This window comes from Copadichromis virginalis, linkage group LG14, assembly GCF_057382275.1.
Source record: "Copadichromis virginalis isolate Kocher_CV1m ecotype Utaka linkage group LG14, C_Virginalis_male_GT1.1, whole genome shotgun sequence".
NCBI lineage: Eukaryota > Metazoa > Chordata > Actinopteri > Cichliformes > Cichlidae > Copadichromis > Copadichromis virginalis.
In genome coordinates, this window is record NC_140631.1 from 15,437,388 (window position 1) to 15,441,208 (window position 3,821).

A 3,821-nucleotide genomic window follows, 5' to 3' on the forward strand; every position below is an offset into this window, starting at 1 on the left:
ATACTGTAAACCTTCTGTATTTCCATCTCATAGCCATCTCATAACTGTAGACTATGAAAATGACACAACTGCCTCCTGAAGTCTTCTTAACTTGTTTACTTGTTGGGAAACTGTTTTTCTGTCATCATCCATTTAAGTCATCTTCTGTGGTCTTTAAGGTCTTTTTGGTGTTGCTGACCTGATTGTTCACTCCTAAAACTTTTTCTCTGTCTCTCTGAAAGGTTTATTTTTTTTATTTTTATTTTTTTTTCCAGCCTAATGACAGCTTCCTTCACTTGCATTGGCATTTTTTTTAGACCTCACATTTAGAGATGGGTTCTCTGGCACTAAACAGCTGCCTCAGTTTTAAACTTGGCGTCAGTTTGCTGTTTTTGTTGTGAAATAATGAGGGAACATCCCTCACTTGGCAGGCATTGTCAAATTACTTTTGAACCTCTGAAAACAGGGGCCATGTATAAATATGGCTGTAATTCCCAAACAGTTAATAAAAAGGTTTTTGCTAAACTTCTTAAATTACAGCTGCAAGTCTGTCACATCTGGATTTTTGATCTACGGTCTACTGTTGTGGTGTGCAGTGTCAAAAGCACAGAAATAAATGTGATTTATGCAGCTTGTCTGTGGTTCTGTGGAGAGGTAGTTGCTTTGCTGCTGTTAGGTATCCATATATACGTTTTTTGTTTAAACTCAGGCAGTAAAAGGCTCCTACAATAACTCAGGCATTTTGTCTCTCTTCCACGCGGGGGCACGCTTTTTTTTGTTGTTGCTCCACCTCATTGACATCTTTCTTCATTCTGCGTGTGATTACAACACTTAATTGCTTCAGTTTATCATCCGGGCCCGAGCCGGTGTTTCCCCAGGGACTTTGGTTAGGGAGACAGAGCGAGGGGGAAATGAAAAGCCAAGCACTTACATGCACTGGGAGGGCCGAGGCACATCGCTGATCATAAAGCACTAATGGACACCAATTAATCCCATGCAAACGTACACCTATCTGGAACAACCCTGACATATTACAAAACAATAATATGATAAACTTTTCAGATTGGAGTGATAAAGGAATCAAATATTTAGAACATATACTAGAAGGAACAGAATTTATTTCATTTGACGGACTAGTTACACAATATGGGATCAACAAGAAAAGATTTTTAGAATATCAACAAATTAAATCCATAGTAAAAAAGAAATTTAAACCGGGTCAAGTTGAACTACAAACACCACCAAGTGTGGTTCAATTTCTTACTCTTAAACCCCCCAAATTACTATCCAAAATATACAGAATGCTTTCTAAAACAGATGAATCAATATCACTTCCTATTGCAAAATGGGAAGCGGATTTATCAGTTAACTTAGACCTAAACTTCTGGTCTCAGATTTGCTTAAAAACCTTTCATCTAATTAGAAATCCCAGTCTTCAATTAATTCAATACAAAATACTACATAGAGTGCACTATACAGGTCATCGGATGTTCAAGATGGGCTTTACGTCTACCAACAACTGCTCACACTGCCAAACCAATTCACCGGACAATTATATCCACGCTCTTTGGTTCTGTCCACCAGTTCAGAAGTTTTGGCGCGAGATATGTGAAGACTTATTGAAGTGTCTGAAATGTAACATTCCAACTTCCCCCTTAGTGTGTTTGTTGGGCAGCTTAGATAATGTCACTTCAGAAAAGAATATCGCCCATATGGTTTTCACTGCCCTATGCATAGCCAAGAAAACAGTCCTCATGAACTGGAAAAATAAAAATAATCTTAATTCTAACCAATATAGAAATTATCTATTAGATTACATTAGTCTTGATACAGCCTCTGCCACCACATCAGATCAATTGCTCTGGGCTCCTTTGATCAGCTCCATCACCTAGTGGGGGTGGGGGGTCATAGTTTGGTCAAGCGCGTACGCTAAATTGGATACGATACAGAGAAGATTAGCATGGCCCCTGCGCAAGGATGACACGCAAATTCGTGAAGCGTCATAGTTTGGTCCCGCCTTCACTGTTGTGATTGGTGTGGGGGTAGGGACAGGCTTAGGGCGTCGGGGGGTTCCCCGGAGGCATCTTCCTTGGGGGGCTCAACCCGGGGTAGCGGTCATGTCCGGTTAGGGGCTCTGTTGGCTCTCCGGTGACTGTTTCCTCGCGGCTGCGTGCAGCGGGGCTAGGGGAGGGTCTGTGCTGACGGACGTGGGTTACTGACCTGGTAGCCTGGCTGCCCCTGGGTGGGTCCGGGATGGGCGTGAGGTTCTGGGGGCGCTCCGTCTCTGGGCTGGGACCCGGACCGGGCCTCGGGGGCTTGGGTCCTGGTTGGTGTGTTGCCGGGGTTGTGGGCGGGTGGGTGCATGGGGGCCCAGCCCTGGAGCAGGGTGCCGCCGGTGCGTCGAGCCACCTGGGGGGCTCTTCAACTGGTGGGGGAGATTGTCACATCTTGCAGGAGCTTTCCTCTCCTCAGGAGCTCCCTCTGCAGGAGGGGGAGATACAGGAGAGGTGGAGGAAGATCTCAGCCTGGGTGTTTATTGTCTTATGTAGTCTGGAAGATGAGTGGATGGTGGGGTGGGTGCAGTTTTCTCTGTGGTGGGGTTGGGTGGACTGTCCCAGGCTCTGTGGGGCCGGGCGGCGCTGCTGCACTGGGCCCGGTCTGGATGGGCCTGGGCCCCCTTTCCCTGGCGGGTCACGGAGTATGGGGGTGCCTACTGGGGTCAGCGGGGGAGCTGGCCCCAGGGAGGGGTCACTTGCCCCTCCCTTCCTTCCCTCCCCATCTCCAGCTGCCTCCCTCTTCCCGCTCCACCACAACCACCCACACATGCAGGGCCTTGGAGTAGGGGTATGTCACCAGGGTGCAGAGGAGGCTACCCCCCCCTCTGTCCCCTTCTGGCTGCCTCTGCCTCAATTTTATCCCACAACTTAGACATTCACATTACTCACACTCTCATTACACATACATATAGGATCTTTGGGGTGGGCACGATACACGGAGTCCAAATTACCATCAGGGTGTACACCTCACCCCTGGCATCGTTGCCCACCTCTCAATTTTAAATACACGTAGACATTGAGGGCTAGCAGGAGGGACCATGCGCTTACCTGCTGCTCTCTGGCAGGTAGCTCCAAGCCCTCCTGGGTTTTAAATGCACCTTAGAACACACATGCATCAACATTACAATGAGCGGGTGGAGGGAGGTTCGGAGTCTTCTCTCACCCCCATTCTCTGCGACCTGCTGGAGCGGGGGGGCTAGGACTAGGAGGAGGAGTTGGCCGTCCGACTGCGGTCTGGAGTGTGGAGCCTTCCTACTGCTGCGGAGTCGGGGCGGTCTGCCTCCCCCCACCGCAGGGAAAAGGGAAACACCACCTGGGTCTGGGTGCAGTTCCCCCCTCCAGGGGCGGGGGCACCTAGACCCGGTTTGTAGAGTACGCTTGGGGAGTGTGATCGTGTGTACAACGTCTCTTTATGTCTGTCTCCACGTTGGTTGAGTGTGGAGTAAGTGCATATGAGAGCATGAGGGTGGGAATGGATGTTTGTATCTGTGTGTGCCTGTATGTCTGTGTCTATATGTCAGGTTGGGTATCAGACGCCACCTCTCTGGGGACATCTCAGGCCCTCCAAGGTTTGGAGGCCTATCTCCCCCCACCACCACTTCCCCTGCCAGTGGCGGACCCCCTCAGACATCGGTGCGTTGGTGGTTCTTTGTGTCTGGGGATGGGCGTCCAGGTACACACCGGCTCACTCCTTGGCGGCCGCTTATCGGGGCCTGGAGCCTGGGGCTCGCTCGGGCCACTTCGGAGGTGGGGTGCCCCCGGCCTCTCGGCCTGGGGCTCGGTCAC

General features: G+C 49.9%; 1 non-coding gene across 1 annotated transcript; it reads left to right on the top strand.

Annotated features, from left to right (window-relative positions):
- The first annotated feature begins 1,883 nt into the window (after positions 1-1,883).
- Positions 1,884-1,991, top strand: LOC146693709 (U6 spliceosomal RNA). Its single transcript, XR_014914976.1, has one exon. It is a non-coding gene; the product is annotated as a U6 spliceosomal RNA (small nuclear RNA).
- Positions 1,992-3,821: the final 1,830 nt, after the last annotated feature.